Source organism: Pipistrellus hanaki (assembly GCF_964339955.1).
Source record: "Pipistrellus hanaki genome assembly, chromosome: 1".
Taxonomy (NCBI): domain Eukaryota; kingdom Metazoa; phylum Chordata; class Mammalia; order Chiroptera; family Vespertilionidae; genus Pipistrellus; species Pipistrellus hanaki.
The window spans coordinates 74,751,301-74,774,983 of record NC_140503.1 but is presented as its reverse complement, the minus strand read 5'-3'; the positions used below and the strand labels follow the sequence as shown (position 1 = coordinate 74,774,983).

The following is a 23,683-nucleotide window of genomic DNA, read 5'->3' as shown; positions in this document are numbered from 1 at the left end:
CCATTAAAGACAATGCATATTCATGGAGGTCTGGCCTATGGCATTTCTTTAATGAATCAGCCACATATTCTAGCCACAGACCATATATTAACTGCTTCCAGAACTGTGTCCCATGGAGCATAATTTAAGAAAGGTTGCATTGTGATATTTTATATACATACATACATACCTATATACACATCTATATACAGTTATATGTTTATTTCTACTTATTTTATCAATACTTGCAATCCTGAACTACTATTCAGAACTAATGATACTTGCATGAGTGATTCACTGATTAAAACCCATTACAGTGGTTCCTCAACTTTGGTGGATAGCAGTGTCACCTGAAAAGCTTAATAAAAATAAACAATGGCCTCATCTTTTTCCAGCAAGGCTGGGCTTCTGTGTTCTTCATTAACTATCCAGGTGATTCTGATAAGACACCAAAGTTTGGGAATCACTGCCTCATTTAGTTATGATACATCCTAAAGCCCAATTATCTAAATGGCAGAGCCACCAGAATGACCAGAGACCAAAACCACCACTGCCCCTCAGCAAGTGGTTAGGGGTGATCGGGTAGGTATGCAGAGTGGTTAGGGGTAATAAGGAAGTCAGGCAGAGCTCCCCAATCCATGGTCACAAAGAAGGAGACCCAGATCGCCAGCCACAGCCTGCAGGAGAGACGTTCAGTGGCTGCGACAGGAGGCACTGGTGGTGGTGAATGCTGCAGGGTGAGGTTGGTGCCACCGTGGCTCCTGAGCAGGCATGACGCCTGCAGCCTGGCCCAGGTCCCAGGGTCGCAGCCTCTACCCATGGCTTCTGCAGGGCTGGACTGCCATTCCTCTTGCTATGAGGCCTGGGCAGATCTTGAACTTTTCTATGACTGCGGGCTATCTGCCAGGGCTCGGCACCCTGACTGGACTCCCCAGCTTGTTCCTGACTATAGAGGAGCTAAAATAGCTGACATCCACAACATTAAGGCTATGATTGCTCCTTTGCACTTCCTGGAGGTGAAAGTGGGCAAGAGGCTTCAGACTGTGAAAAGTGAGCTAAGTCGGGAAGAGAAGCAAAGGAAAAGGCGATGGGGAAAAAACCGAGTGGTGGCAGCCCTATACTTGAGCAAGAAGAAGGAGCAGAAGGAGTTTCTGTAGCAGGAATCTGAGTTGCAGGAGCTCATGAATGCGGAGCTAAAAACCCAGATGGAGAAGCTGAAGCAGGAGTGGCTGCAGCTCATCCTGATGTTCAACCAGCATCACCCAACCTACATAGGCAGGACCCACAGCATTAAGACGCCCAACTCAGAAGGCAACCCACTGCTGGAGCAGCTGGAGAAGAAGTGACCATGGGCTGGGAGGGGGAAGTTGAGGAGGAGCAGGAGATGAGGAAAAGGAGAAGGAGGGTCCAGAGGGCTCTTCCTTGCTGCATGAAAATCTCTTCAATGAGGCTCAGCAAAGCCATCATCTGCCAGGCTTTTTTGTGAAACTCAGATCAGCTGCACGAGGGGAGGAAACCCAGACTGAGGAAACCCAGAGTGATGAAACCCAGGACCAAGTGCTGAGATCAAAGTAGTCCTGAGGGGACCCTGTTCTACTTGGGGCCAGGCTTTCAGGAGGTAGGACAGAAGCTCTGGGCCCGAGAGATGCCCAACCAGGCAGCTGTGGGCACTTCTCCGACCTCTTTGCCAGGGCACCCACTCAAAGGTCCTCTGAGCAGCCAGATAAAACCATGAGTTTTAACCAAAATTAGGCTGAGTATGGAAGCTTTCCATGCAGCAAGGAGGAGCCTATGGGACTCTTCTCCTCCTCCCTCTGAGTTATAATCTGCCTGCCCCCAGCCCTGAGCCTGAGCCTGAGCCTGAGCCTGACCCTGACCCTGATCCTGATGCAAGGCTGGAGAAGGTCATAGTGCCAGGCCCTGCTGTACCTACCTACCATGGTTCAGCTCAGTCCTGCTGGGAGTGACAGCCAGGGACACCCTTGCCAGCCCTGCTGAAGTTTCCGTGGGCACGAGGCCCAGGCACCCTTCCAAAGCACATACTCACTGAATGTTTACAGACTGGCTCTCCTGGCAGGGCTTTCACCTGCACATGTCTTTTATATTTTTTTTAAAAAATATGTTTTACAAAAAAAAAATATTTTATACAAGCAACATAGTAGTATAGTGGTCTGCAAACTCATTAGTCAACAGAGCCAAATATCAATAGTACAACAATTGAAATTTCTTTTGAGCGCCCAATTTTTTAAACTTAAACTTCTTCTAATGCCACTTATTCAAATTAGACTAGCCCAAGTCATGGTATTTTCTGGAAGAGCCACACTCACGGGGCCAAAGAGCTACATGTGGCTTGAGAGCCACAGTTTGCCAACCACTGTACTAGTATAAATGGGTTTCTATAATCACTCGATGTGATACGTATAAATATGCTATGGTTTGTTTGTTATGAACAGATATTCAGCAGTTATGGCCATTGTGTGTAACTTCTAAGTACTGTAGTCTCTGGGTGTCTGGGTGTCAAGGGCAAGAGTGTGGTGCATGTCTATCCTGGTAAACCCTTCATAGTACTCAGTTCTGTATCGACCAGTAAACATTACTATTACTTAAAAAAAAAAAAAAAAAGAAAGAAAGAAAGAAGGTGGCCCAGGCTACCCAGGCAGTGGAGCTGCAGTGGGTGGGTTGGGCCTCCCTTTGCAGGGTGATCCTTCTGGGGCCCTGCCCACGACTGCCCCACAGAGGAAGGCCCAGACCAGCCAAGTGATGGCACCCCACACCTATCGCCTGCAGAGGGAGACGATCAGTGGCAGCAGGGGGGTGGAGGAGGGTAATAGCACTGCACAGATGGCAAGCAGAGGCAGTGGTAGTGGCAGGGGTGGGGCCAGCTGCCAGCACCCAGGGGAAGAAAAACCTCAATAAGCCCTGATCTCAGGCCAGGCCTAGGGACCCTACCCAAGGGGTTCCGGATTGTGAGAGGGTGCAGGCCGGGCTATGGGATCTCCCCACCTCAGTTCATGAATTTTCACGCACTGGGCCTCTAGTAAAGGCATAAAAACACATGAGCCCTAATCATGAAATTGTAACAACCCAATGAAAATTTATGCTTGCTTTCTCCTAATCTCTACATAAAGATATGCCTGCTTATCTTCTAACTGCTAGCAATACATTGAATTTATTTGCTTAGTGGTTGGAGCACAAGCTAAGGCATCAGAGAGACCTGGATTAGAATCTCCTTTCCATCAATATCTGATTATCTTGGGAAAGGACACATTACTTCTCTGAGCATCAATTTTCTCAACTAATAAATGGGATACTAATATTCTTTCATATTCTTAGTGTTAGGCATCAATGACCTTAATACACAGAAAATTCTTACCATAATCACTTGCACAGAGCGCTTCCTCAAGAAATAACTACTATTATTTATAACTTTATTTTGGCGTTCAGATGTCACATTAACTTTACTATCTTATGTAATTATTACTGTGTACCAACTGATCATCAGTTCACAAAAGTAAAGGATTATATGAAAACACAATTTCCCTACATGATCCTCAAGGGAGATTGTCTGTGTACTAGGAACTTTGAGAGGCTTTAGCATATATGGTAGATTACCAACCTCCTTCCTATATGAGAGAAATCCAGAAGTTATACATTCATATACGCATTAAAAATGAGGTGGTAGTGATCCAGAGGACAGAAAACCTTAGGGCATGTCTCCAAAGGTGAGTAATTTTTAGACAGTTGTTTCACTTCTAACAGAGTTCTTATCACCTGTGCAAATAATACTAACAATCCTTGTCACCATCCTAGAAAACAATTGTAGTTTTCACATAAGATCATCCATTTGCATATTAAATACACGAAATATTTAACACAACCCTAGAAAACGGAAATTGTCATTATTCCCCAGCATGCATCAGAAAAGTTATTTCTCAGGAGAACCTCAGTTAATTACAGGTATATTGACAGTGGGGACCCTAGATAGCAAAACAGCTCTTTTAACTATTCAAATTGATTATTTGAGGAGTTCAAAACATCAGCCCTAGTGATTCACAAAATCTTAGACGAGAACAAGACAAGGAAATTTTGTAAAAGCAACCCTTCCCCATCCCCAAGATGATTTAGTAAAGCTGCCAAAGAACCCAAAGGAATGGTTCTCAAACTTGCCTGAACATTGGCATCAACTGAAGAGCTTTAACAACCACTAATGCCTGAGTCCCACAAAAGAAAATTCTAAATTAATTGATTTGTGATGAAGTCTGGGCATCAGGAGCTTTAAAAACCCCTCAGCTCATTCTAATGTGCAATTGCCACCACACTTTTAATTCAGAGGACTCCATGGCTCTGAATCCATTCTTCATTTGAAATAGGAAGTCAACTTATCAATAAAATCTATCCCTAAATGATCAGTCTTTTTAAGAATTCCCAACATCACGGTCCCCTCTGCAACCAATCTTTCTTCCAAATTACTCTAGCGCTCTTTTGAAAACATGGACACCACCTGTTTCTTCTCAGAAGTATCTGCTCCTGTAATTAGGTAATTCCATGATTTGGAGTGCAAAACAACTTTCTTTCACAGGCCTCTCTGTTTCTGCCAAACACCTACCATCCTGCTGGCACATAGACCTTACTGAATACTTGGTGGCTGATTGGCTAAACCCAGGCCATGAGTATCACCAAGTTCAGATTTTTAATTAGGCATAATGATCAGAATTAGCATTTTTATTAGTCTACAAGAATCAGAAGCAAAGTAAAAATGTGGCCAATTTTCTTTACATATTCCAGACTTCAACTGAGAAAAATGTTTCTATTCCATGTACTTACAAGGAGGCATCTACATATTCTGAGCTCCAGGTATTACTTTAGATTAATTATAAAGGGGAAGATGAATTTTCTCTTAATGTTAGGATTATATTACATCCAATTAGGAAAGACATTGGCAGGACCTAATCTAACTGGTTGTAGAAAACTATTTCCAAGCTTGTTTGTCTTTGTTTTAGTTTATATTTCTCTAGCTGATAGAAACTATATTAATACACTGGCCTTACTTAATAATGTACTGTTTCTTACAAATTATCACGATGGTTCCCCAATACTACAATCTTACTGCAATAGCACAAAAATAACATAATAGTAAATGAAACATGAGTAAATGCAATCCTAACTCAAAATAGTCAGTGGTATAATCCTAAATGAAAGTAGAAACAAAAACAAAATAACATTTTATAAGAAATATAAAAAAGGAAAGCAAAAATATATATATTTAATAAGAAATAATATAATTAGTAGTGTACATCAAATCCATGGTCAAAATGAGACAAATAAAATGCCTTATAAAACATTTGATAGAAGTAATATGCATTACTGATATTTTAAATAATTCAAAAATAAATAAAAATAGGGGAAAAAGCTAAAACACTCATTTTGAGGAACTGTTAGTGGCATTTTCATTAAAACTAAGAATAAAGTAAATATGTTTAGTAGCTGATCTTTGTTTAACAAATTTTGGAAATTCTGGCCAATGTAATAAAGATGTAACAAAATAGTAAGTATACATATCCAAAAATAGGATTTAAAAATTATTTTTGCAAATGTATGATCACTAGCTATCAGCACTATCCAACCAAATAAATAATAGAAAAGAAACCCATTTTCTGTGATAGTTTAAGATATACAGTATTGGAAATTATTTTCGAGAAAAGGTGACTAATTTAGTATCTGCTTATAATAAAAATGCTATGACACCGAGTATCTATCTCATCTATTACTTCCCCCAGATCATACACATGGTTCCCCCCTTTCACAAGAATGCCAAAAAGGCAAGGAATAACCAACCCAAGGGCCTGACACATAAGAGGAATTTTGTTACTTTGTTTCAAAATGTAAAGATTACAGCATAAAAGGCATATTATTTGTATAAACAAAATTGGGCTCCAGCTTGTGGTGACTTTATTGACTGCCAGTGTCTCACTTTGAACCATTCCTAAGTGTTCTCTTCCAGCCACTGTCCCACAATGACATCATCCAGCATCCATAGCTCAAAGTGCAGCCAAGTAAAAGAACCAGTCTTTTCACTGTGTGATAACATCTGAACCCAGAATCCCAATCCCATAAAATCCATGAGTTTGCTAGAGCCCTGTATAGTGAATGGGGCCATGCATAAATGCCTCCCTTCTCAACTCTTTGAGGCTATGTTGACTTGACATCACTGTCAGGGGCTGTAAGATTTACTTTATTATCAGAATAGGCTTGTTCTGAATCAGTTTGTCCAAAAGGAAGCTAAGTAAAAACATTACTTAGGAGAAAAGTAAATATTATTTGTGTTTGAATAAATTTACTAAGGGAAAATAAAGCATTTTAAAATTTTTTTAAAAAAAAAGACTTGACATCACAACATATTTGAATTTAGGTAAAGGCATTTGACTCTTTTTGGCCAAGAAAATATAAACGGAGATAATCATGTGGTACCCATAGATGAGACACATAAGAGCCAGTGCACTCACCACAGAAATGTTGAGAAACAGCTTCCTTTAGCATGAGTCTCTGAGTAATTATAATACCCCAAACCCCCAGCTAACCCACAATGAGAAAGAAAGAATATTTATTGTGTTAATAAATAATTTCCAATTGTATTATGCCATTGAGATTTTGAAATTTTTGTTACCACTGCCTTATGTTACCACCATATGACTAGAGAAAGTCCATTTTAGGGTTTTCACAGAATTAAAAGTAGCCTTTGGCATTAATAAATTAGCTAGGCCAAAGATGTGATAAGACTTCTCCCCAATTGCTCTCAGGCGAGAAAAATTGGTATAGTCAGCTATTAATTTGATTTTAAGTAGCACAGGAAAAAATCTAACTCTGATCATTGTATTGCCACAATGACAGCAAAGTAAAATGGGAAGTGAAATATCATTCAAGAGTTACTCAATGATCTGAAAGTTGAGTAATAATTTTTTTTTTCTTTCGGAAATGTTTCTTTAGGTTGAGAGCCAGCCAACTCTTGAAAAGGTGTGGTACTTTGCCCCCCTGGAGCAACTGGGAAAATGTTTGTCTGAAGACATAGAGAGGCAAATGGGAAGGAGACACTAGAGAAGCGGGGAGAGAAGGAAACAGAAGAGACAGTGTAAGGAAAATGTATATAACCTCTTAAATTTTTTTCTAGAAAAAAATGGTTTAAGTTTAATAAAGAAAGAAAAGTTGAAAAAATGGGAGAAAATAGGAGGCAACAATAGAATAATAGGGCAGGGGAAAAAATAGCACAAACATTAAAAGAGCATTAGGAAGGAAAAAAGCTAAATGAAAGAAAATTTAAAACATTGTTAAATGCCTGCATGATTTTCTAAGTGCCTCAAAGACTTTTTCTAATTAGATGAACAAAGCTGATTATAATGCTACTCATAAGTAACCAGATCACCTTCTTTAGCACAAATTTCATTTTAAGCTGACTAGTTTAAAATAAATTAATATTCACCAAACTGTATGAGTTTTGAGATTGGGTCATTTAGAAACTTCCATTCCATTAAAAGTAAGTTTTATTTCCTTGACAAAGGCCACTAGCTAAAACGTCAATTGCCTGTCCTAATGGATGACACCTGTAAGTAAAATAAACATATTTTTAATGGAATAGATGGTCAAAGTGACCTTTTCACAAGACAGCATACACTTTGTTGAATATTTATTGCTGAATTAAAGAGATCCTAATATGAAAGGACAGTAGTTCCTCTTCATTACCTTTCCTTGCTGTATAAAGGCAGAAACTTGTTTAAATGCCCAAATCACCTTCAGAATTTACCCATGATTGAGTAAAACACTACACACATAATAAACACTATGAATAATTTGAAATAAATCTGCCAGATCAGATTATAAATATTAATATGATGATGATGCTTAAATTAACTACTCATTCTTTCAACCAAAAATTCTTATTTCATTTATCTTACACCTTATTTGTTATTCTACAGCATTTATTTGATTTTCAACATATTTCCCAACAATAACAGCCAACATCCAAGGTTGCTGCTGATGTAAAACTTTAAGGTCAAACTGTATGTTTTAAATTAAAAAATAAATTTGGTGATATGCTGCATTTTTAATTCTTACCTAGGGGGAAAACATTGTACCCTTTTATTGGATCTGGATGGAAGGTTGCAACTGATGTAAGATGAAAAAATTATAGAAGATATGATAGTTCATTGAAATTAATGCAAATTCTCCAAGGTGGGGAAAAGGCCATAAATGTTCTAAGCTTTTCTTTTTTTTTTTAATATGTTGAAGTAGATTAACAAAATCTAGTATTTTCTAATTATGAAGGATTCTTTGAAATCATATAATTAACTAGAGGCACAGTGCATGAAAATTGTGTGTGTGTGTGTGTGTGTGTGTGTGTGTGTGTGTGGTGGGGGGAGGGGCCGCTCAGCCACGGCCTGCACCCTCTCCAATCCAGGATCCCTCAGGGGATGTACCCAATCCCACAGGTATTGGTCCTATACTGGTAGTCAGACATCCCTCTCACAATCTGGGACTGCTGCTCCCCTGCCTTCCTGCCTGATTATCCCTGACCACTTTGACTGCCTGCCTAATTGCCCCTAACCCCTCTGACTGCCAGCCTGACCATCCTAACTGCTTCTGCCTCAGTGCCCAGCACCATGACTTTTTCCAGAAGGACATCTGGTCTATCCAGTCTAATTAGCATATTACCCTTTTATTAGTATAGATATTTTCTATTCTTTCAATATTAATGAGTTAAGTCCCAGAAAATTCAAAAGGTTTTGAAAGATTCCTTGGATATTTGTGGAACTAGAAACATACCTTGATAAGTAGGGGATTAAAAAACAAGGTACTCCCTTCAGAGTTCTATGCTACTCTGCCTTAAGCACACCCACTGTCATCAGTATCCTTACGTCACATTCCATGTTACACAAAAAGCTTTCCTGTCTGACCTATGATAAATTACCTGTTACTATGTTTTAATATCACACCAAAACTTAATATTTTAAAATAATAATTATTCATTATTTTCCAAAAATTTTGGAGCAGCTCAGCTTGGGGGTTTTGGCTCAGGATATTTTGTGAGATTGAGTCAGATGTGGGCTTGAGTTGCAGTCAACTGAAGGCTTAAGCTGGATGATCTACTTTTCAGAACTGCTTTGCTCCCAAGATTAGCAGGTTGCTTGACTGGCTATAACCTTAGCTTCTCTACACATGGACCTGTCCACAGAGTAGCTAGCTTCACCTAGAGTGAGAAATTCAAAATACCAAAGCTGAAGTTTCAATTTTTCTTATGGCCTGGCCTCAGTAGAAATAGTGTCTCTTCCATTATATTCTTTTGGTCACACAGGACCAATCTTAATTACATGTGAGAAGAGACTACTAGTACACATGTAAGGGTATGAAGACTAAGAGGCAAGGATTAATAAAAGCAAACTTGGAAGCTGACTACCAACTCTGTCCCATGATCTTAAATGATTCATGTTACTCCCACATGTAAAATATTCAGCCAATAAAATAACTCACAATTACATCAAAGCTATCTAGATTCTTATTATACACTGAGTGGCCAGATTATTATACATTCAGAAGTCATAATAATCTGGCCACTCAGTGTATAAACTAGAGACCTGGTACATGAAATTCATGCCACAGATAGGGTCCCTAGGCCTGGCCTGGCTCCTGGCCTCCCCAGCTCCTTCTTCCCTCACTCCCTAAGCACCCTGCTTCTGCTACTGGTCACCTACTGCATTCCATGCTATCCCCTGGTGGTCAGCATACATCATAGTGAGTGACTGAACTCCCAGGCAAACTCCTGAGGGGACAATATGCATATTAACCTTTTATTATATAGGAATTATATAAGATACGGTACTGATGCAAGTGAGGGCCCTTAGCTGTGTTTCCTCTTCTCCTGAGTAGAGTCTTTCTCGATCTCAAGACCTATGAACTAAATAGACAAGATATCTGGGAACAAAGAGACACACACAAACACACATGCATGCACACTCATACATAAAATGGTGGGGATACATGAGATAACTGCTCTAGATCCATTCCCACCCCATCTCCCAAAAAATAAGAGAAAAAAATTGGAAGCACATAGAAATCACTGATTAAAAATTCTGAAATCTAGCCTGGCAAGTGTTGGCAGTTTCTTGATTAGGTCTGAGCACTATTCTCTGTAAATGATCTTCACATTTTTTTGACTCAGCCCTCTGGGCTCTTCATTCCATCATCTGAGTCACCCTTCTCTTTCCATGACAAATGGCCAGTGTTTGCAAATAAATAGTTTTCTCAGCCTACTTCCTGACTATACAGTTCAGAGATCCAAAGGCCTCTTTCATTTTGTATTCCCTGTCCCTTTTAACTCAAGCTAACAGTGTTTACCATAATATAATGTCCTAAAAAATCTATGGGCTTCTTATGAAGCTATTGGCTTCTTTACACTAGGCAAAATCCACACTCACAAATAAGTCCTTCACTACCTCAAGATTCTCAGAAAGCACCTTTAGTCCAACATATTTATTAATAACATGCATAGGAGCCCTGTTGTTTAATGAGAGGATAAGTGAGGCACACCCTTAAGATTATTAAAACAAAACAAAACAAAAAACAACCTTTTTTCCTGTCTGAAGTGCCACTTTAAATCTTCCTTTGGTCTTAATAAAGAGTTTTTCAGTCATGCTCTCAGTTTCATCAACAGACCAGGAGTCCTCAAAGTGTGATATGAGGACATTTTTTTTTGGGGGGGGGGGGTGGTCCTCAAGACACATTCAGAGAGTCTATAAGGTAGAACTATTTTCATAATACTATATATTTCACTCTTATCTAATGAAGTAGAAATTTCCAAAGGCTACATGACTTATGATATATAACAACTTTATTCTATCTTGGTTATTAAAGAAATTTGCAAGCATGCAAAAATATATATTTTCTCTCATTTTAAAAAAATAGGTTTTAAGTAAAAATATATTACCTTGTTTACATATAATGTGTATTATTGTTTTAATTTCTTCAATTTTAACTCCCAAAAACAATAGATATAACATGCATACAATAGATATAACACACATCTCAGTGTCCTTCCTCAATTATTGTAAGTATAAAGAGCCCTAAGATAAAAAAGTTTGAGAAATACCATTTTAGATTGTGTTTTGTTTTAGAAAAAGCATGTTTGTTCAACATATTGATTACATTAACTATTATAGACATTCTCTGTAAATAGTACAAATAACAAAAATTTTTAAAAATCCAAATAAAAATAAATAAAACAAAGCCTATACTGCAAAGAATCATAGGACAAACTGCCTATTTTACAAATGAGTAGTACTGTAGAGGTGTTTTTTGTAAGAAAATTGTCCACCCATTAAAATTATATATTTTTTTCTATAGAAACAATATATGTAGCACAAAAACCCAGTGATGAATAATTCACAATGAATCTACCCCACAATGGGTGGTATCTGATTTTTTCTTCTTCCACTGGTTACAACAAATATGGATAGCTCTGTTGCTGGTATGCACAACCTTTGAAAACAATTCCAAATGCACACACATGGAGAAGTTTAAATGTGATGGTAAGATTTTATTGTGAATTAAAGGTAATTAATACACCCTCAGGGCCCTAGAAGGTGAGCAAGCTCTAGAAGCACTGCTATGAGGCTTCTGTTAATTCACCATATATCCTCTTGTTTTAGGCAAAAGATAAAGAAACATTTAAATTATCTAACCCAAACTTCTAAGTTTTCATGGGTTTGAATTGAGCCCTCCTCCCAGTAAATTCTATTGGGGTTTCATGGTCCCATCCAATCCAATTATCTTCCTGTTACCATGCTAGGCCCTGATTCTATGTCAGTAGCCTGACTCCCATTGCCCATGTTCAAACGTTTCATTACATCATCTATTATAGCTCTTACAGTGCATTTGTCTTGTAGAGGAATCCACCCCCACCCCCTACCCCATCCCCACCCCCTCCCCGCATCCCCAGTACTCGGCTTTTAACATTTCTAAGGAGGTTTTCTGTCCCATTCTGTTTACCAGTAAGTTAGATGGGAATTCTGTTTTGTTATTTGTTTCTACTTCCAACTTTATGAAAATTATTTAATTCCCTTTTGCTTTCTTCCTTGTATTAATAACTATAACTGCCTATGCTGACAGACCCACATATACAAGTCTAAGCCAAACCAAAATTTCAGATGAAAGGAAAGAGTGTGATACAAACATATGCATCTTGTCTGAACTGTAAGAAAAATTTTCCAACATTGGCTATTACTTGTTTTGCTAATAATAGCCATTTGAAAAGGTGTGAGGCAGTATCACATTGCAGTTTTGATTTGCATTTCCTTAAAAGCTAGAGAAGTTGAGCATCTTTTCATATATCTGTTGGCCATTTGTTTCTTGGGAGGAGCATTTGTTCAGATCCTCTGTCCATTCTTTAATTAAATTGTTTGTTTGGTGTTGAGTTGTATGAGTTCTTTACATATTTTGGGTATTGACACCTTTTAGGAGTTGTTTGCAAATGTCATCTTGAATTCTGTTGGTTGCCTTTTTGTTTCATTGGTAGTTTCTTTTGCCGTGATGGGCACACAAGGCAACATACAGTTCATGTGTCATAGAAATGTATACTTGAAACCTACATAATATTATTAACTTATGTCACCCCAATAAATGTAATTAAAGAAAAAAAAAATCCTAGGATATTTGAAGTAGTATCTGGAGTCATGAATCAGCATAATTCTGTTTATTCCCCAACCTAGCCAAAAGCCAACAAAACAATTCACCAAACTTCTATTAACATGTTATCATATATTATTTTAAAGTGATTTCCAAAGAAAGACTTCTTTTTGTTAGAGTTTAAAGTTTAAAATTGGATATTAAATGAGGTTGATTCTTAGCTAAGATTTCAATACTGTTAAGTGAAACATTGAGTATCTTAGCCTTCAGATTATTTTGTGCATTCAAGAAATGTCTGTCACTTCACTTTAGTTCTGTGCTCAATCATTTAGAGCAAAACACAACACAACAAAAATCCCAATCTATTCTGCCAGCTCAACAAAAGGCTTTGTGTGGGTGTGTGTTAGAAAGTAATTATTAGGTTTTTATTTCACTAATTATTCTTCAGCCTTTGAAATGTCAGTGTAGGTCAAAGTAGCAGCCAATGTTTTGAACCAGATTTGAATTCAAATAAGGAGGCCACTGCAGGAATAACAAGAAAAAGAACAGTAAAGTAATTTGATGTTAGGAGTGATGGAAAATGAGACTCAAGGTCACAGAAATTTAAAGTTTCCATTCAGAAAACCTCAAAAAACCCCAAAGTGTCATACAAAATTTATTTCTTAACTATGATATGACTGACTATATCCACCCACACTGCAAATAAGTATAAATTGATACTTAACTAACGAGATTATTTTTAAATATTTAAAAAATTACAAAAGAAAATTTTTTCTAGGTAGCTATCATATTTAGAATGATATAAACTAATACTAAATATTATAAGACTATTCCAAATATTTTCTTAATTTTTCTTTATAAATTATTTTAACTGATTTCATGATTTAACGTGATAATTTAGCTCATTATCTTATAACAAAATTTATTATTATAACTATTAAATTGTGACATTTTCTAACTTCAGTAGAATCTAAGCACATCCTCTGAGTAAAGAATGTAAGGCAGGCAAATTGATTGATTGCCTGTATAATAACTAAATTGCATGACTATTCTGATTTTTTGCTAATAAATTATCTCAGGAAGTCCAGTGGATTTAGGTGTAGCTCTGATATCCCTGACCCCAGCCCTCAGGACCAGCTAAGTTTACACAATGAAAGCAAACCAGATTGGAATAAAGTGATTCCATTCATTTCAGTCATGCTCATGACTGATACCCAGTGTCATGACCAAATTGATCACACAATGGTCTCCATCAATCTTGCAACAGTAGAATTGAACAGATTAGTTGTGCTTGGCCTGCCCACTTCACCTTCTATAGACACAGCTCAATCTAAGAGGAGAAAGAAGAGTAAGTTGAGGATAGAGGGCTCACTCTGATGATTTATGAAAATCACCTCACTTCTTTGTTCCCAAATTTTGATATCTGGTGGCTCTGTGTTATAGCTTCTGACTTCTTCTTGTATGGTCCTGACTAAAGTCTTGGCTACATCTCAGCACCATTCTCAGACATAAAACTTAGACTCTGCATTTAACAAGTCCATCTCCCACCACCAAGATTTCCAGGCTCTTTAAACTTAAAATACATTGGATTGGACATAGCTACTTTGGGAGCTGAGATAAGCAAGTACATTGTTTATAAGAAGATCTGAGATAGTCTGTATAGTTGGAAACTGAGATAGGCACTCAAGAAGAATAGACCAAAAGACCAAGTGAAGATTTCAGAGAAATTTCTCCAAAACTGACTCCAAGCATCACCTTCCCTAAAATCTAAACTATTTCTGGAACAGAAACACGTCCTATAGTTTATCTTGGGTTCCCCAATTCCTGACACTCTACCCAGCACTGTCCAACAGAAATATAATGTAAGCCACAGATGGAATTTTAAATTTTCTACTAGCCACATTAAAGGGATAGAAATAAACTGGTAAATTAATAACATATTTCATTTAACCCAACATATCCAAAATAGTACTCACTCTTTAATTAATATAAAAATGTCAATGAAATAGTTTACATTTTGCAATAAAACTTCAAAATATGGTGTGCATTTTGTACTCACAAAACATCACAGGGTGAACTAGACACATTTCAAATGCTCAGTAGACATGTAGCAGTGGTTACTATATGGGATAGCATAGTTCTACTCCAAATCCTATGTGTTCTATTTTGGGTCCTACACATAGACTTATATTATGAGATTTTTGTTATGTCTTAATAAAATGTGTGTGAGTGTGTGTGTGTGTGTGTGTGTGTGTGTGTGTGTGTGTGTGTATGACAGAGAGAGAGATTTTTTTTCCCAACTGAAACATGCCCAAGTAAGGTATGGCTTTACAAAGATATTAACTAGTCCAAAAAATTCTATTCCTTTCCAATTTATTAGGTTAACTTGTAATCTAGGTTAGTAAGTTAGGTTAGTAAGTACTTCCCTTACGATACTTTCCTTACTTATTCCCAGACAAATTACAATGAGGAAAACAAATTTTCTGATATTCCACTGTCGAGTTGATAACATGGAAGCTGGATTGGCCTGATTCTCACTTTCTTTATCTATAAAAAGAGAAAATAAGTATCTCCATTACAAAGCTGTTGTGAGGATTAATCAAAGTAATGCATGCACCATAGTCCAGTGCCTAGCACATAGTAAGGATTCAATAAAAGCTATTATTAATTATAACTTCTGACTTATTCAAGTATTATTATTATTTTTATTTTTTTAGTTTACCTTTAACCTTAATAACTGCCAAGGGATTAAAAATAATAATATTATCCAGGATTGAGGTTTAGGCATGGATTAGGTTATAAGAAGAGTGATAAATTCTCATCTTAGGTCTACTTACCTCCCAACACTAAACCAGTTCTTCAGGTTTGAGGTGTTGGTTTTAGCCAATACTCGGTTTGGTACTAAATTCTTCTGTGTTTTAAAAAATAAATGAGTAAGTAAAACTGAAATCTCAGGGGCCCAATGCAATAAAGATTTTTTTTTTTTTTGGTTTAAGTCAGTGGGATGTATGTCATGTGGCTCTCTGGGGCAATTTCCCTCCAAATTGTGACTCAGGGAACTAGTATATATATTTCTCCATTGTTTGACTGGTATTTTAAATACCTGGCATTCAAGATTTCTGAAAAAGAAAAGTGAAGTATTCCATCTAATAATAGAGTGATATGCAAACTAACTATCACTCCATGACAAAAACGGTTAATTCTTCTTTTAAGTCTTTTGTTTTTAATTAATTTTTTACAGAGAGAAAGAGAGAGGGATAGAGTTAGAAACATCGGTGAGAGAGAATCATCGATCAGCTGCCTCTTGCACATCCCTACTGGGGATGTGCCCTCAACTAAGGTACATACCCTTAAACGGAATCGAACCTGAGATCTTTCAGTCTGCAGGCTGATGCTCTATCCACTGACCCAAACCGGTTTTGGCTAATTCTTCTTTGATATCACAACTCTTTTAATAGTTGGAGACAATTATACCTGTTCCCCTACTTGAATTCTTTTAAACACATTTTTCCAACCATCCCTCAATGACATTACCAGTTTTTATTTTCCCCATATCATTCCCTAGTTTGTCAACATCCCTTTTAAGGCTGAACGCCCAAAGTTAAATAGGGCATTGCAATTGGTATCTGAGGTTGCCATCTCATTTGAGCAACAGTGATGCACTACTTGTCACACTCTCTCCCTCACTCCTCCTACTCCCAAAGACTCTCTATCACCACTGCATCCTGTTACTCAGAACTGACACACACCTCCTAATGGCTCCATATACTGTGAACTGCGTGAAAATTTGAAACAGAAATCTGTAAATTTGTTTCGCTGTGGAAATCTTCAACCTTGAAAATTCTAAAAGACACTGTCATTTATTCAAAACACTTTATCAAATAGTCTTTAGTTCATACTGCCTGCCCTACAAGTTATAGGGAAGCATGAATGGGGAAGAAAAACCTTTGTGTATTGTATTTTACCTTTAAAATTTTTCTTTTCTTTTATACTTACTATGTGCCAGAGCCTGTGATGTGGAATGGGTTAAAATGGCAAACCATCATGGTGTTATTTTTTTACATGATGCAGAGAGTCTAGTAGGAAAGACAGACATTGCTCAATAATCATGCAAGTAAATATAACGGCACACCGCTGATAAGTGCTTTGAAGTAAAATACCAAGTACTTTGAGAGAGAAGAAAGGGGACCTAGTACAGGCTGTGGAGTAATCTCTAAGGAGGCAGAAATGTACAATCTGAGCGATGACTAAGAAGATGAATGAGGATGGCTGGAACCCAAATCTCAAGCTGCATCCATTATGCATTTTGCCTTGCTGAAGGAAAGCAAAGATATCTGCCCTGGAAAGTGTTGTCATATCATGAAATCTGCAGCACAAAAATAATGATAAACATATATAATAAGGGGAAAAATCATCAACATATGCCCCTTAGATAAAAAACAAACAAACAAAAAATCAAAAACAAAATCATATTATTTTTAAAAGAAAATTATTTTCATGTTGACTAATCATGAAAGTGGAAAGGAGATGTAACATAACTTGAAACATAATTTGGAAAGGTTCTCAGTATTCTGGGTAATTATTAGAATACTGAAAGAAACAAAGGTGAGTTTCTAGAAAATGGAAGTGATGTCCGGAACCCTCAGTTTCCAGAAGGAAATCTCACACTAGGACAAGCTCTATCTGCTCATGAGAAACTGACTCACTGTCTTCATTATAAGCCACCAGGTGTAATGGACTTGGGAGTGCCAACTACAATGTGGACTCCACCTCACATATATGAATTTTTCTGTGCTCCCTAAATCAGATCGTTATGTCACATTAGCTTTGTCTGAACAAAGCAAGGTTCTGAAATGCGGCTCTAAAGTAAATGGTTTTCCAATGTACTTCAATGGTTTCAAGAGAAACTGGATTTATGAACTTGCAAAAAATACATTGGTTAGCTTCTTCTAAAAGGTTTTTCCTTGATTTAACTTATGGCTCAGAGCATCTTAACATTCTAAAGTCTTTAGAATGATAAACATAAACTGCTCTAATAAAAATTTATACCCAATCTCTTTCTCAGTTGGCAACATTTTTTTTTTACAAAGCAAAATAATAAATTTCAAATCTGCTATTGCTTAACCATTCTGGATTTTCCAATAGCAGTGTTAATAGGTAAGTGCCTTAAATGAAACTGGCAACAGCATATAAGTCTTTTAAAAAATGGTAGAAACCTCAGAAAGCTTTCTAATAGAGGTTGGCTATAAAATTGGGTTGCTAAAAAAAGAAAAATAGGCTCTTTCCCAACTTCAAATTCTAGCTATCCTCCATATTACTTTTCAGTACAAGGGCAATTCAACTTTACATGGCATTTTCAATAGAATTTCAAAATGTACGTCTTCAGTAAAAACATTTCTATATTATAAAATCACCACTTAGAGTTTTCCTTTCTTTTCTTTTTTGAATCTGGCTTTGTCTTTTTCCCAATTCCATGATTAGGCAGAATTTCTATCTTTTCTATCAAGAACATTTAAACAGAATGTAGATGTCAGGTTTGTTTTGTCTATGGTTCTACAATGCAAAGAGCTTTGTTTTAATTGCTGCCTGCAGTTTTCATGGTCCTGGTATTTATGCACCTCCTCTACAGATTTTGGAACATTCTATACTGTATCTTAGTTACTGTTACACCAAGTAAATAAACATTGTTATAGTTTATATGTAAAGCAACTTTTTCATAAAAAATAATCATGATAAATTATGATAAAACAGAAAAACCACACAACTCCAGATTTTCAAACATGTCACCTAATAGAGTTGTATGCTATGTTCTATTCTACAATATGTTCAATTGTATGCAGAAAATTCAACACCCCTTAAACTATACAAAAAAAGAACAACATGGTTCACACAACATTTTAGAGACCAGCAGTATCTTTCTAAGTCCAACCTAGTCTGCCCTCTAGCTCTGGAGCAGAACATTTCTTTGATAAAACACTAAATGAAGTTGATGGCTTGCATTTTGGGTCTATATTGCATGAAAAAAAGTATATTCTCAAATACAAGGCTTACACTCAGCACTAAGAGATGCTCACACTCTGAAAGGCTTCTGGGAACAGCAGGTTCTTTTTGCTTGGCTCATCTGCACTCTGACATGCACTCCCGCCACAGCATATGCTCATGGAATGAGAGAGCAATGGGTTCCTCTGCCTGTAGTTAATTCACCTTTTCATTCTCTTCCACTAACTTCCCTTCTATCTCCCCTTTTCCTCCTCTTTGTTTCCCTCTCCATCCTTATACCCCTACCCTTTTATCCTCTCCCCTTTATGTAGAAAGTGTAAAATTGAATGTTTACACAAGGATTACATAATGCATTTCATTGTGCTTCCTTCCAGGCAATGTGCCTTGTCAGGCCAATATTACTATGCAGTTCACATAACCACAGACATTTTTTCAGCTAGAAGAGAATTAGAGATAACTCTGTGAAGTGGTTTCCAAATTATATTTTAGCAGTGAAATCTTTGGTTTAAAGAAAATTCTACATGGAATCACAATATATAAAATTGATGAAAGTGGAGTTGCCCTTTGAAAGAAAGAAATGAGGAGGGTCCAGAGTCCCACAACCTCAGTATCCTTCTTGCCTTTAAGAAAACCCTGGTCTCTTCAGGAAGCAATTTAAAAATTTTGATCTCATGCTATCCCCCAGCTGAGGATCAGAAAGTTCAAATATTTTATCCCAGGTAGCATACTTTTCAAGATACAATGACATATCTACAACCCAGTTTTCTTTATCTAGAAATTGTAGGTGGTTTTCTCTTATTTTAATGGAATGTGAATTCACTGGTGATGATAACACAGAATGTTCTTGAGTGAGGGGTGGAAAATTTATGAAATTCAATGTATACTATTTAGCATATACCCTGTGATAGGCAGTGAGTATCTGTAACAAATATAAAAAGAAAGATCTATCCCCTCAAGATGCTTTGAGTCCATTAGGTGGAAAGATGCATAAAACAAAACAAAACAATAACAATAACCCCAGAGTTTGAGAAGCACAAACTATGAAAAGAGCCTTCAATCTTCACTTTGGAATCATGGAAATCTTGCTAGGAGAGGTAGATTTTTATCCAGGACATGGGAGAACAAGAACTGGCCACGAGAAGGACATTCAGGTGGAAGATGTAACATGGAGAAATGGAAAGGTATGGAACATCACCCAGGAACTTCATATAGAAAGGATCAAAAAGCTATTTGATCTTGTGGAAAAACTGAGGAGCATTCAAGAATTAGAAATAGAAAATGACATGAAAGTTTAAAAAGCTATTTCACAAGTAGGAGGATCCAAATTAGGGCTGTAACAATGAAGGTAAGGACACACAGAGTTCAGAGGACTTATACACTGGGTGTGATGAATGAAGGTAAGATGTAAGATAGAGTCAGGTGTCAGGTGTGAGCAATGGGTAAATGGTTGTCAGTCCCTGTGCAGGAAATAGAGAAGGGGGATCTGATTTTAGGCTCAGAGAAAAGGATGATTGTTTTGTTTGTTGTGTATGATGAGTTAAAGGAGAAGATTTGAGGTCCTGATGAAAAAGTCTTATGCTTTTAGTTAAAATGCTAAGAAGAGAGTCAAAGAAGTTTTAAAGGTCAGTAGATAATACTAGCTTGTATGTGGTATCCAAAGTCTCAAATAAGATTTCTCCAAAGTCCACAAGTGTTCAAAAGAGAGCAGAGAACAGAGCCCTCCAGGAGTCCAATAGCTAAGTGACAAATAGAATGAACGTGCCAAAAACATGGCTGAGAAGGGGACAGCAGAGATGGAAGAGAAAAATCCTAGAGAGAAAGTTGCCATGAAAATCAATCCAACTAGGAAAAGAACCTCCCAGAACTGGGAGTGGCCACTTGAGTCCTATTCCACAGAGAGGCCAGGTCAGATGAGCATGGACATGGCCAATGGTGTTTGCTTACAAGAAGTTGTCTGTGGTCTTTGCTGAGGCAGCTTAGTGGAGTAACAGAGACAGAGGCTAAAGCCCAGCTCTATAATTGTTTAAGGAACACCATAGATTGTTATTTCAAGAAACTTCCTGACAAAGGAATGGGGGAAAAAAAAGGTTTATAGCTCAAGGAAAATGGGAGACAAAATTAATATTTTTTTTCTTTTATAATGAGAGAAGCATGAGAGATACCAATGAAGATGGCTAGGTTGAAGATGCAATAGAGGGAGAAATGGGAGCACAACTCAAAGAAGCTAAGAGAGTGTCTCCAAACCCCAGAGGCAGTAATAGTCTTGAACAGGTGGAAATGGGTGCAAATTAAGATGTTTCTAAACAGTGGAGTAAATTTGAGAGTATTTTTTCTCAGACAGTAAAATTATGAAAATGAGAGAGGGAGTGACAAGATCAAGTCTGAGGGCAGAAAGAAGTTTGAAAGAATCCCTGAACACAGTAGGTGGGGACGGAATGTAAGATAGAATTGGGGACTGTTTGTTATGTACATATAGGGACAGTTACATACTGACAGGGACACTAACATAAATTGCCCACTAATGGTGAAGTGTAACTGAGCTGAGACAAGAGTCTCTGAGGACATTGGAAGATACAAGAAGAAAAGGATGCATTCTGAAAATTTTCAAAGTTATTAAGAAGCTCCACTTCCCTTGGGAGACTTGTTCATCTTTAAATTCCATTCTGCCCTCCTATGCCCTGTGGGCAAAGACAAGCCAAACTTGTCTGCCTACCAGCAGCACCTCCTCATACCACTTTGTGTTTACTTTCAACTCTACTCTCCACTTCTCAGTGCTTTAAGGGTAAAAAAGCATCAATGGGTGACCCTTCTGTCTGCAGGATGCCTATATCCATCAGAAGGCACGGATGCCATCTCTTTTAGGGAAGATGATACCATATACATAATCACCAGCACCCCCTACCTTGATACTGTCAGTTAATAACAATCTGTCTTCCTAAGCCTGCAAGGAATTTGGGAGTTGATGCCTCACAGAGTATTTTCACCACTAAAATTACTCTTAAAGATAATGGGGGGGAAATCAAATTAAGCCATTTTCCTCCTACCCTTTTTGCTACCTACTTGGAAATCATTAGTACAAATGGCAGTTAGCCTAGCAATAGCACTGCAATCAAAACAACCACATTTATCTCAGTGAGCCATGTCGCTGAGCTGGCTGGGGTATTCCATTGGCTACTAATTAACAGTGATACACATTACCGGCCTGGCAGCAGGGTCAGCTCAGCACTAGTAGTGCCTGACTGCAGGCAGAAACCATACATATTCAAGTCTTTGCTCCAGCCCCAAGGAAGGAGGAGGAACTGAAAGTCAGTTGACAGCAGACATCCATGGAACAGTTCTCCAAAGCAGCGGGATTCCAACATCCAAGAGAGGGACACAGGACTGCCTGGGTCTGAGTCATTTTATGTTTAATGTAATAGAGTGCGAACTTAGTCCTGAATGAAAGGAAGGAGATCATCAACACATGGAGTTTGGAGGAGGAAGGCAGGGTCCAGATGGGGCCAATTCTTTATTCTGAAACCTTTTCTCCAATCCTTAGGTCAGATTTTCCTGAAAAAAAACAAAATGTAAATTTAAATTTTAAAACCCATCCATGGCTTTCTACAACATCACAACTGTCCAGAAGGTGGCTTAAAATCTTCATTAAAGAAATCTCCCTAAAGCTTCCAGAGAGTCCCACATGGATTCTTCAGGGGCCCCTGAAAGAAGCAACTGTAAGCCCTAGCTGGTTTGGCTCAGTGGATAGAGTGTCAGCCTGGAGACTAAAGGGTCCCAGGAGCAATTCTGGCCAAGGGCATATGCCTGGGCTGTGGGCTCCACCCTCTCCCCCCCCACACACACCAGAAGGGGGCATGCAGGAGACAGCCAATCAATGATTATCTCTCATAATTGATGTTTCTATCTCTATCTCGCTCCCTTCTTCTCTGAAATCATATATATATTCTTTTTTTTAAAAGGAGCAATTGTGTTAATCAGCCAAGATTACCCAATAACCAATCCACCCAGTGCCTTCAGGTTTTGCATAGTTCCAAACAGGCAACAGGTACTTATTAAATATTTGTTGCTTAAATATAGTTATCCACTTAGCCTGAACTAGTCTATTATTATTTTGAGCAATGTCCAGAGAGGCTAAAGGACAAGTTTGTGCCGGGACCGGTTTGGCTCAGTGGATAGAGTGTCGGCCTGCAGACTGAAAGGTCCCGGGTTCGATTCCGGTCAAGGGCATGTACCTTGGTTGCGGGCACATCCCCAGTGGGGGGTGTGCAAGAGGCAGCTGGTCGATGTTTCTCTCTCATCGACGTTTCTAACTCTCTGTCCCTCTCAATTCCTCTCGGTGTAAAATCAATAAAATATATTTAAAAAAAAAAAAAAAAAAAGGACAAGTTTGTTATAGGGCCAAGGGTGAGGTGACATGGAGTACAGGAAACAGCTGAAAGGGAGGAGAGAAGGCTTGGAGGAAAGAAAGATAGCTTGAGGGCTTCAGGCACCTGTCAAGAGAAAGGATGAAATGATAAGGTGATAATAGCAAAGAAAAAGGCGTCTGTCTGTCTTGGAGCCTCAGCAGGCCACCTGAGTGAGTCAGGGAGCCTCCCTTCCTGGGAAGAATGAGAATCCCAGCCCCATGCTTTCCCTTCGCTGTTGTCCCTTTCCCTGGTCTCCTAGGAAAGCAGACTGTGTTTGTTTGTTAAGCACAGCACTGCAATACACAAACAGATTGACATAAATGAATGCCAGCCTTTCTTGTTTAAAAGCATGAATTATTCAAGAAATATTACAATATTAATTAAAAATCATTAAAATGCGAGTGTTGGGGGAGGGAGGAATGAGACGGTACATTAGCAAAATCACATTTAGCCCAAACATAAAGTGTGCCAGAGCTGCTTAATCATTGTTTTGATAGTCAAAATACCATAACACCAGTTTCACAAAACAGGGAAAGGAGGCTTTTGGAAGCCTCTGCTTCCATTACTACTGGTGAGATTAATTGCTTATGGAGCTCCAGCAGTGTACTGGGTGCTCCAGAAGACACGAATAA

At 38.0% G+C, this 23,683-nt stretch overlaps 1 pseudogene across 1 annotated transcript; it reads left to right on the top strand.

Annotated features, from left to right (window-relative positions):
• The first annotated feature begins 834 nt into the window (after positions 1-834).
• Positions 835-1,325, top strand: LOC311628542 (jun dimerization protein 2-like; annotated as a pseudogene). The gene has a single exon. The product of its transcript is annotated as a jun dimerization protein 2-like (transcript).
• Positions 1,326-23,683: the final 22,358 nt, after the last annotated feature.